General features: G+C 41.9%; 1 protein-coding gene across 29 annotated transcripts in view; it reads left to right on the forward strand.

The window, feature by feature from the left end:
* The window catches only part of R3HDM2 (R3H domain containing 2), a 158,711-nt gene that overhangs the window by 531 nt on the left and 146,013 nt on the right, over nucleotides 1-12,167 (forward strand). The window lies entirely within an intron of this gene.

Consider the following 12,167-nt stretch of genomic DNA (forward strand, 5'->3'; position numbering starts at 1 on the left):
TTTCAGATCTTGGTGGTGCCCGAGTTTATTAGAGGGACAGAGATTTGAGTTGGAACGTACAAGGAGATGTTTCTGGAGCTTAAAAGTTGGGCCTACGCTTCGTTTGCAGTTGCTGCTAACTCTTGAGGCTTTGAAAAACTCTTCTCGGTTTTGATTACCTCTGGCGCCCCAAATTGCAACATTTGTGACCATTAGCCTAGTAACTCCACAGAGTATTTATTCATTCAAAATGAATTGTTCTTGGATAATGATGAAAAATGACCGAATAACAGTCACAGAGGTTCATTAAACCAGAGACCGGTGTGGAAAAATTTAAATTCACCTCTCAGTTGGAAGAATGTACTTTTGTGTATTTTTTCCAAATCGACTTAAATAACGTTGAGAAGTTTGAGCCCTGTGTTGTTGGTAGTCAGTATGGTGACTGGTGGAGGGAGGTGACAGGTTCCACTTAAGAACTTGAACAAATACCTAGCCTTTTTTTTTTTTTTTTGTATTTTTGGATAGTCAGATTGACATTTGAATCAGTTGCTTGTGCTCCTTTTTCTTCTTAATGCCTTTTTCCCCCCCTCTCCTTTTATTTCTCTTATCTCCCCGCCCCGAGGAGTCTTGGGCATCAAGACTAAAATGGCTTAAATAGTAGAAAGTGGTAGTCAATTCAGTTCACTTTTAGTTGTATTTTTTCTCCCCTTCACATTTCTCCACAGGGCTGAGAGAACGGGGAACCTTTCTTGAGGGTCTGATGAACTCAGCAAAAGTTGTGTTACTAATTTTCACTGACAGTTAATAATATTTTACAGTGTTTAAATTCCAGTTTAGTGTCCACTATATGATTTACACTGTAGATCTTCAGTTTTAAAACAATAATTTAAAAACTTGCGCATGTAAGAATAGGATGCCTGATTTTTTCAATTGAAAAGAGTCTGAAGAGATGACTTGCTTCCTGTATCAGAATAAAACCCAGAGACTTTACAGTCCTCTTTAAGATCTGTAGCAGCCTTACCTGCTGCCCCCTTCTCCCGCCCAGCAACAAACGCACTGGTCTCCTCACTGTTCCTTGAGCACTTCAGGCACATCTGCCTCAGCAGCTGTGCTGGTGAGTCTTTCTGGATCACCTTTTTCTTATAAAGCTGCATAACCCTGTATCCTCACCTTCTTTAGGTTTTTACTCGAAAGTCGCTGTGACAGTGACGTTTCCTAGACTAGCTAAATTGCAAAGCCCTTCCTCCACATAGTTACATAACACTCTATCCCACTTTGCTTTAATTTCCTCCTTACTCATCAACAGATAACATACTATATATGTTTAGTCTCACCCTTTAGAAAATAAGCTTCATGAGGTTTAGATAATCTTTATCAGTTGCTGTATCCTCAGCTCTTAGCATAGCCCTTGACATGCAGCAGGTGCTCAACAAATTTATTGATTGACCAGGTAAAGAAGTTTTATTCTTGAACTCTCTCATTGTGATAAATGAGCGACATGGATGTCCACTAGGCTTTTTTTTTTTTCCCCACTAGGCTTTTATAAGATATTTATTGGAAGAACTTGAGATTTTTTTTCCTGTCAGTTCCTGCCACGTTTCTGTTTTGACAGAAGTCTTGTGCTTTCAGGTCTTTGCGTGAAAGCACTTTGAAAGCAGAGAGGATGGAGCGTGGTGTCTTAGAGGGAGATTATCTCAGATCTCACGTGGTCAGAATTTTTACTGTTTCAGGCTCTTCTTGGAGATTGGTTCACATCCTCGAAGAGACAGATACCACCATTCTTACCTCTTTGGCCTCAGAATTAAGTAGGCTGGTTCCACTTGGAATTTTTCAGTAGACTGAAGATGTTACTATTATAGTCTGGGTTGTATGGGTTAGATTCTTTCCCCCCTCCTATTAATGTGGAGACAGTTGAGCTTGAAAACTTGTAAGAAAACCCTTCTCTTAACAATGTTGGAGTGTTTGATTGTGGGGAACGTCTGATCCTTCTTTCCACAAACCCATTTTTGGGTTTTAGCAACTAAGTTCAGTCTGAGGATAAGGGAGCAGGCCCCCTGAGTTCTGTGGATTTTCCATCATATATTTTTTCCTTTCTTATTTCTTGATTGGTGTGTTTGTTATCTTCATTGACCTTCTGGCAAAAGTGGCCTGGATGAGATTTCTCTCTGGGGGCAGCCCTGGCTACTGTTTTTCAGCTTAGGAAGGTGAAAGGAGTGAGATAGTGCTTTTAACACTTTATAAGAATGCTGGTTGCAAAATTTTTGTTTAAATTTTTATCAGGACATTGAAAGCTTCCAAGCCTATGAGAGAAAGGTTTGAGTTGGGGGTGGGAGTGTGGGAGAATTGGGGATCATGTGTATATTGGACTGGGTCTGATACTGTTATTATTAACGTAGAGAGGTATGTTCTCATTTTGTGAATACTTTCTGGTATAATTTTGGCACATTGATAAAGGCTTCTACCACATTTGTTCCTTTTAAAATCCTTTCACAAAGTTTCTAGGAAGTCTGTCTCAGTACCTAGAGATACTGGGACATCGTACGTTCTCACCTCTGAAGAGATGAATGCTGTGCTGAGCACTGATGTTCCAGTGTAGGTAATGGTTTCTGAAGGAGGCATTGCTTGTTCCTGTGCCCGGTCTCTTCATGAACTCGAGGAAAGCTTTTAGGAGAAAGCAAGTTTTGAGGAAGGGATAAAAGTGCTGCGTTTTCATTACATGGCCCCAGGAAGTACAGAGGAGAGAATTTTGTGAAATTCTGTGTGTGTGCACATGGGTGTTGTTTTTATTTTATTTTTTCCCTTGTGTCTACTAGTGAGATGGGATAAAGGACTCTAAATGTCCCTCTGTGAAATGTGCTGCCAACTTACAAGTAGGAAAAATAACTGGACTCATGGCTTGAATATGTGTGCATGAATACAGTTGGTGGGTCTAATTTTAGAGACGGTCTTCATACACAGTGGCTTTAGTATTTTCCTCCTGCTGTATCCTTTCACCCTCTGTAGAAAACATTTCACTTAATGGTCTTTTCTGGTTACCTTTTGTTCTTACTATGGTTGCCACTTTGGTAAAGTAGCACTTGTTCCATCTCTCTGATAAAGTTATTCTGTTTGTGCCTTCTTAAATTTGGGTTTATTTCTGAAAACAGGTATAGATAGGAAAGATTTCTTAACCTTGATCTAATTCCTTTTTGAGTTCCCTTAGATTGTGTCTGTTTTCTCCAACTCTTAAAAAAAAATGGGTGTTGAAAGCCCTAACTATGGTAATCTGCAGTGCTTCCATCATTTTTACTTGGGCTGTATGAAAGGAAAGATTCTGGGATGTTTTGTAAATCGAAGCACTTTTTGCTTTTCTGCAAGATCTCTTATGAGTTGTTCAATCCATTTGTTTGAATCTATACTGGGAAAACCGTTTCTGCTTTCTAGTTTTTGTTTGTTTAAATTAATTAATTAGTTAATTTGGCTGCATCGGGCCTTAGATGCATCTTGCGGGATTTTTCATTGTGCTGCCCAGACTCCAGTTGTGCCCAGACTCCAGTTGCGGTGAGCAGGCTTAGTTGCTCCAGCATCTGGGATCTTAGTGCCCTGATCAGGGATCGAAACCTATATCCCCTGCATTGCTAGGCAGATTCTTAACCATTGGACCATCACAGAAGTGCTGTCAGCTTTCTGGTTTTGACAGTAAGTTTCCTGAAATGTTTTAAAAAAGAACTAATCAAATTGGGAACCCCAGCCTGGAGATGAGAGAGGATAAGGAGAAACGGTAAAAAAAAAAAACAAAACAACCAAAAAAACATCCCAAAGTTCAGGCAGTCATGTCTCCAGTAGTCAGAAAACTTCTGGTAATTTTAAAAAGGCTCATTTTATTCTATCCCTCCTTAATTTGTATACCACAAGGAAAAAAATAAATCTTTTCAGTCTCTCTAACTGCTAGGAGATAATTTTTAGAGCGTTCTGGGTATTTTCTTGGGAAAACAGAATGAAGCCAGTTGTCAGGTGCTCTGGTAAGGCCTCTTCCCTGACTTAGACCAGTGCACTGAAGGTGGTCGTGGTGTTTTGTTTGCTTTTCATTGAAGACTGAGAATCTTTTGCAGGTGAGTAAAAACTGTAGTTTTATACCCATACAATTACTTTGAGGTCCCAAAGTATCTCAGCTTGAGTCCTTATCCTGTAGAGCTAGAAATGTAAAGATAAATGAGGTGATCAGCAGGGTTTAAAATAATCAGTCCAGTGGTTAGGACTCTGCTTTCACTGCTGAGGGCCTGCACTCAGTCCCTGGTGGAGGAACTAAGATCCCACGAGCCTCACGTGTGGCCAAAAACATAAAAAGATAAAGGTCTATAAGTTAAGAAAGAAACAGTTCAATTTCTTTTTTCTTTCTTTTTGTTAATTTTTATTGGAGTATAGTTGATTTACAGTTATTTCTGCTGTCCAGCAGAGAGAATCAAGTTACACATACATCCACTTTTTGGGGGCTTTCCCCATACAGCTCATGATAGAGTTATGAATTAATTACAAATGATTTATTTTTGTTTTTTTTTTAATTTTTTTTATTTAATTTTTTTTTTTCAAATGATTTATTTTTGGCTGTGCCTCTTCGTTGCTGTGCAGGCTTCTCTCTGGTTGCAGCAAACAGGGGCTGCTCCCTAGTTGTGCTCACACTTCTCGTTGCGGTGGCTTCCTTGTTGCGGAGCAGGGGCTTTAGGGTGCGTGGGCGGCAGTGGCTGCCGCACGTGGCTCAGTGGAGTTTTGTTTCTGAGCCTGTGCTCTGGAGGATGGGCTCAGTAATTGTGGCACATGGGCCTCGTTCCTCTGTGGCAGGCATGTGGGTCTTCCCTGCTGAGGGATGGAGCCCGCGTCTCCTGCGTTGGCAGGTAGCTGTTTCACCCCTGAGCCAGCAGGGACGCCCTGTAGTGTTTACTAGAGTGTAGTTGCCTTACAGGGTTGCGTGAGTTTCTGCCGTGTACCAAAGCGAATCAGCTGTGTACGCGTGTGCGCCAAGTCACTTCAGTCGCGTCAGGCTCTTTGTGACTCTGTGACTACTATAGCCCATTGGGTCCCTCTGTCCATGGGATTCTCCAGGTAGGAATACGGCAGTGGGTTGCCATGTCCTCCTCTGGGGCTCTTCCCAACCCAGGGGTCGAAACTATGTTTCTGCGTCTCCTGCATTAACAGGAGACTCGTTACCACTGTTGACCACTAGTGCCACCTGGGAAGCCTGAATCAGCTGTGCTTACACACATCTCCTCTTCTCTGGGTTTCCTTCCCATTGAGACCACCGCAGAGCATTGAGTAGGGTTCCCTGTGCCGTAGAGGAGGTTCTCGTTAGCTGTCTGTTTTACATATGGTGTCAGTGCTGTATGCATGCCGATCCCGGTCTCCTGGTCCATCCCGCCCCAAGTTTCAGAGCACTCATTCCCTGCGCTGCACAGGGGGTCCTTACCGTTGGGTTGCTGTGTAGTTGCTAAGTCATGCCCAACTCTTTGGTGGCCCATGGACTGTAGCCTGCCAGGCTGTTTTGTCCTTGGAATTTCCCAGGCAAGAATACTGGGGTAGGTTGATATTTCCTTCTTAAGGGCATCTTTACCACCTAGGGATCTAACCTGTTTCCTGCATTAGCAGGCGGATTGTTTTACTAATGAGCCACCGTAATCTGGGAGGCCCAGATTCTTATTAGTTATCTGTTTTACATATAGTAATGTGAATATGTCAATCCCAGTTTCCCAATTATTCCTCACCCCCTACCCCTTCAGTAACTATAAGTTTGTTTTCTATGTTCATGACTTTATTTCTGTTTTGTAAATAAGCTCATTTGTACCATTTAAAAAATATTCTACATATAAGCAATATCATATAGTATTTGTCTTTCTCTGTCTGACTTAGTTCATTCAGTGGGGTGATCTCTAGGTCCATCCTTGTTGGTGCAAATGCTACTATTTCGTTCCTTTTTAAAGCTGAACAATACTCCACTATGTCTGTTTATCACATCTTCTTTATTCCTCTGTTTGTGGACATTTAGGTTGCTTCCGTGTCCTGGCTGTTGTCAGTAGTGCCGCACTGAACGCTGGGGTGCAGGTGTCTTTTTGAGTCATGGTGCTCTCCGGGCTTCCGCCTAGGAGCGGGGCTGCGGGGTCGAGTGGGGGTTCTGTTTTTACTCTTTAAGGGACCTCCGTGCTGCTCCCTGGGGCTTCCCTGGAGAAGAATCCGCCTCCGGGGCTCAGCGGTAAAGAACTGGCCTGCCAATGCAGGAGATGCTGGTTTGATCCTGGGTCGGGAAGATCCCCTGGAGAAGGAAATGGCAACTGACTCCAGTATTCTTGCCTGGGAAATCCCATGGACAGAGGAACCTGGCGGGCTACAGTCCGTGGAGTTGCAGACTGGACGTGACTTGGTGACTGAACAGCAAACAAACAGTACTGTTCTCCATAGCGGCTGTGCCAGGTCACGTTCCGCCAGCAGTGTGGGAGGGCCTTCTTTTCTCCATACCCTCTCGAGCGTTTATTGTTCGTAGATTTTTTGATGATGTGTTTTGACCAGTGTGAGGTGATCCTTCATTGTAGTTTTGATTTGCTGTTCTATAGTAAAAAGGCAAATGCTGAGGATCTTTTCATGTGCCTACTGGCCCTCTGTGTTGTCTTATTTGGAGAAATATCTATTTAGATCTTCCACCCAGTTTTTGATTGGTTTTTTTTTTTTTAATTGGGTTTCACGAGCTGCTTATATATATTTGGAGCTTAATCTCTTGTCTGTTGCTTCATTTGCAAATACTTTCTTCCATTCTGAGGGTTGCCATTTTGTTTATGATTTCCTTTGCTGTGCAAAAACTTTCATAAAATAACTTAGTTTATTTCTAATTGGTATTTGTTGATTGTGCATCTGTGAGGCAGTGGGAAAAGAAAGAGAAGAAACGGACTTGCAGACCAGTGAAATCTCACTTGATCTTCTGGAGGTGAAGTGTTTTGATAGTGTTTGTTTATCTGTTTCTGGCTGTGCTGGGTCTTCGTCGCTGTGTGGGCTTTTCTCTAGGTGCAGCCAGTGGGGTCTGATCTTTGCTGTGGCGTCGCAGGCTTCTCATTCGGTGGCTTCCCGGCCTGTAGGGCCTGTGGACTTCGGCAGTTGTGGTTCCTGGGCTCAGCCGCTCCGCAGCACGTGGGGTCTTCTGTGCCGGGGATCAGACCACGCCTCCCCTTGGCAGGGGGACTGGGACGCTGAGCCGCCGGGGAAGCCCCGCAGGCGATTTTCTAAGTTAGTTTTTATTGGAGTATATTTGCTTAGCAGTGTTGTGTTTCTGCTCTACAGCGAAGTTAATCAGTTATGCAAACACACACACACATATTTGCATGTATTTCCCATCCTTGTTAGATTTCCTTGCTGCTCAGGTCACCACAGAGCTCTGAATAGAGCTCCCTGTGCTGTACGGGAGGTTCTCATTAGTTTTCTGTTTTATATGTAGTAGTGTATATATGTCAGTCCCCATTTCCCAGTTCATCCCATCCACCCCCTTCCCCTTTGGTATCCATAAGTTTTTTCTCTGCATCTGTATCTCTGTTTCTGCTTTGCAGATGAGTTCATCTGTACCATGTTTCTAGATTCCACATAAAAGCATTAATATATGGTATTTGTTTTTCTCTTTGACTTACTCCACTCTGCATGATGATCTCTTAAGTCTATCCATGTTGCTGCAAATGTACTGTTTCATTCCTTTTCATGACTGAATGATATTCCACTGTATATATGTTTCACATCTTCTTTATCCGTTCCTCTGTTGATGGGCATTTAGGCTGCTTCCATGTCCTGGCTGTTATAAGCAGTGCTGCAGTGAATGTTGGGATGTGTGTATCTTTCTCTGTGGGGGGAGTATAATTGCTTTACAGTATTCTGTCAGTTTCTGCTGTACAATAGAGCGCCTTAGCTGCTGTATACACACATCCCCTCCCTCCTGAACCTCTTTCTCTCCTGTCCCTCCCCTTCATTCCACCCGTCGGTCATCACAGAGGACCAAGCTGAGCTCCCCGTGTTACACTGCGACTTCTCACTAGCAACTTTACACACGTTAATCCGTGTGTACACATTATACATTAGGTACATTACTATACATACATGTGTACATTATATACAGTATGTACAATGTGTATATGTCAGTCCTATGCTCCCAATTTGTCTTAACCCTCAGCTTCTTCCCCGTGTGTCCCCAAGTCTGTTCTCTATGTCTGTGTCTTTAATCCTGCCTTGCAAACAAGCTCATCTGTACCATCTTTCTAGATTCCACACATATGAATTAGTACATGATACTTGTTTTTCTCTTTCTGCCTCACTTCACTCTGCATGACAGACTCTTGGTCTACCCACATCACTGCAAATGACCCAGTTTCAGTATTTTTTTATGGCTAATAGTTCAGTGTGTATATGTGCCACATCTTTGTCCATTCATCTGTCAGTGGGCATTTAGTTTGCTTCCATGTTCTGGCTATTGTAAATAGTGCTGCAGTGAACGTTGGGGTACATGTGTCTTTTTGAATTATGGTTATTATATTTTTCTCAGGGTATATGCATAGTAGTGGGATTGCTGGTTCCTATGTTATTTCTGTCTTTGGTTTTTTTTTTTTAATATTTATTTATTGTTGTGCTAGGCCTTTGTTGCTGTGTGCAGACTTTCTCTAGTTGGGGAGAGTGGGAGCTACTCTCTAGTTGCGATGCACGGGCCTCTCATTGCAGTGGCTTCTCCAGTTGCGGAGCACAGGCTCTAGGCGTGTGGGCTTCAACACTCGCCCTGCACAGGCTCAGTCGTTAACGGCGCACCGCTCTCCGAGGCATGTAGGATCTTCTTGGACCAGGGATCAGACCTGTGTCCCCTGCATTGGCAGGCAAGTTCTTAACCTGGACCATCAGGAAAGTTCCTCTTTTTAGCTTTTTGAGGAACCTCCATACTGTTCTCCGTTGTGGCTGTACCAATTTACATTTCCACCAACAGTTTAGGAGGGTTTTCTTTTCTCCACACCATCTCCAGCATTTATTGTTTGTAGGTTTTTTTCTTTCTTTCTTTTTTTAAAAAAAATTTCCTTTGTGTGTGTGTGTGTTACAATTTTTAGATTTTTTGATGATGGCCATTTTGGAGGTAAATTTGCTCCCACTGCTAGTCTTCTATATAATTCTCGTCTAGAGGTAAACTTTTAATTATTAACTAGTTTCCTTTGCCACTTGATTCATTATCTACCGTATGTGATGTTTTTTGTGTGTTTCATGTTGATAACAACATTTGTGCTGCAGTGTTTCTTATTAATAATGATCAAAACCATATTTCATATCTGCAAAGCATTTTCTTTTTCCTAAAAGCTCATCAAACCTTAAAGTGGTCAACATTCATATTAAAAGACAGATTTTCCAAGGATGCAGTTCATATTTTTGTGGGGGCATTGTTTTTGTTGCATGTGCCAGTTGCAAGAACTTTTGTCAGATTTTAAGAATTTGTGCCTGGTTTTGACACGTGAGCAGCACTGTGGGCATTCTTTGCGCCTTGGAGAAGAGTGGTTCAGACTTCTGTAAGCTTTGTAACAGGACGAGGAGGAAAGGAATCAAGGCAGTGACAACTCATACTTAATAAGTGATATGTTTGAAATACATTTTTCTTCCTATGCTCACAAGTTATGTTGTCTCCTTTGTGATTCTGTGGGAAAAGGGAAAAGATCTAGGACAGTATCCAGCTGATAACTTGCAGGAAACAGTGTGCTGTGACTGTGTAGAAGGTGAATGGTCACTCAGTATTTCTAATGCTGTTGGTGGAGCAGCTCCCAGCAGCCACCAGAATCAGTGGGAGGAATATGGTGGACCTTGTTAATTTAGTGGGTTTCTTTTCATCCTTAATTCAGCTTTTCTGGAGCATTTGTCACTTTTGACCCTTCTCTCTCTTAAAATGTTTCAGTGATACTACTTTCTTTTCCACTTGCATTCCTGGCCCTTTGTCCCCTGCTCATCTCTTAAATATGTATTTTCCTTAAGGTTACTAATGTATTCTCTCTCTTTACCTCTGATTCTTAAACCTTAATGGCATAAGCATCTCTTGGAGAATTTAAGAATGTGACTTACAAAAGCCTTCATGATCTTACCACTGCCGGCTGCTGTGACTTACCTTGTACCTCATTTCCCTGTTCTTACATTCCTTCATTGCAGTTCTGTTTAATTTGCTCCATAGCACTTACCACTATCTTAGTTATCTTGTTTGTTTTCTTGTCTATAGTCTGGCCATAGCCAAAACCTCAAATCTATAAGTACAGGAGTCTTGTTTATTTTATAACTGCTGTATTCCTCGTGCCTAGAGTGATCTTTCAGTACATGTTTATGGAATGAGTGAATGGGTGAAACATGGGTTCCTGGGCTTATGCCCAGGGATTTTGGCTTAGTAGGCTTGGGATGGAGCCCTGGAATTTGTGTATTAACCAACATTCCAGGCATTTGTGATGTCTCTGGTCAGTTGTCTTGGATAACATTTAGAAGAATATTGTTCTACGTAGTTTGTCACATATCCACCCTGATAGCTTCATTTAGCATCTGTTATAAGCTGGCACTGCAGCCATGAAATTAAAAGATGCTTACTCCTTGGAAGGAAAGTTATGACCAACCTAGACAGCATATTAAAAAGCAGAGACAGACTTCAGACTATACTACAAAGCCACAGTCATCAAGACAGTATGGTACTGGCACAAAGACAGAAATATAGATCAATGGAACAGAATAGAAAGCCCAGAGATAAATCCACGAACTTATGGACACCTTATCTTTGACAAAGGAGGCAAGGATACACAATGGAAAAAAGACAACCTCTTTAACAAGTGGTGCTGGGAAAGCTGGTCAACCACTTGTAAAAGAATGAAACCAGAACACTTTCTAACACCATACACAAAAATAAACTCAAAATGGATTAAAGATCTAAATGTAAGACCAGAAACTATAAAACTCCTAGAGGAGAACATAGGCAAAACACTCTCCGACATAAATCACAGCAAGATCCTCTATGACCCACCTCCCAGAATATTGGAAATAAAAGCAAAACTAAACAAATGGGACCTAATGAAACTTAAAAGCTTTTGCACTACAAAGGAAACTATAAGTAAGGTGAAAAGACAGCCCTCAGATTGGGAGAAAATAATAGCAAATGAAGAAACAGACAAAGGATTAATCTCAAAAATATACAAGCAACTCTTGAAGCTCAATTCCAGAAAAATAAATGAACCAATCAAAAAATGGGCCAAAGAACTAAACAGACATTTCTCCAAAGAAGACATACAGATGGCTAACAAACACATGAAAAGATGCTCAACATCACTCATTATCAGAGAAATGCAAATCAAAACCACAATGAGGTACCATTACACGCCAGTCAGGATGGCTGCTATCCAAAAGTCTACAAGCAATAAATGCTGGAAAGGGTGTGGAGAAAAGGGAACCCTCTTACACTGTTGGTGGGAATGCAAACTAGTACAGCCGCTATGGAGAACAGTGTGGAGATTTCTTAAAAAAGTGGAAATAGAACTGCCATATGACCCAGCAATACCACTTCTGGGCATACACACTGAGGAAACCAGATCTGAAAGAGACATGTGCACCCCAATGTTCATCGCAGCACTGTTTATAATAGCCAGGACATGGAAGCAACCTAGATGCCCATCAGCAGACGAATGGATAAAGAAGCTGTGGTACATATATACCATGGAATATTACTCAGCCGTTAAAAAGAATTCATTTGAACCAGTTCTAATGAGATGGATGAAACTGGAGCCCATTATACAGAGTGAAGTAAGCCAGAAAGATAAAGAACATTACAGCATACTAACACATATATATGGAATTTAGAAAGATGGTAACGACAACCCTATATGCAAAACAGAAAAAGAGACACAGAAATACAGAACAGACTTTTGAACTCTGTGGGAGAAGGTGAGGGTGGGATGTTGCGAAAGAACAGCATGTATATTATCTATGGTGAAACAGGTCACCAGCCCAGGTGGGATGCATGAGACAAGTGCTCGGGCCTGGTGCACTGGGAAGACCCAGAGGAATCGGGTGGAGAGGGAGGGGGGAGGGGGGATTGGGATGGGGAATACGTGTAAATCTATTGCTGATTCATGTCAATGTATGACAAAACCCACTGAAAAAAAAAAAAAAAAAAAAAAAACAGAGACATTACTTTGCCAACA

This window comes from Cervus elaphus, chromosome 3, assembly GCF_910594005.1.
Source record: "Cervus elaphus chromosome 3, mCerEla1.1, whole genome shotgun sequence".
NCBI classification, from domain to species: domain Eukaryota; kingdom Metazoa; phylum Chordata; class Mammalia; order Artiodactyla; family Cervidae; genus Cervus; species Cervus elaphus.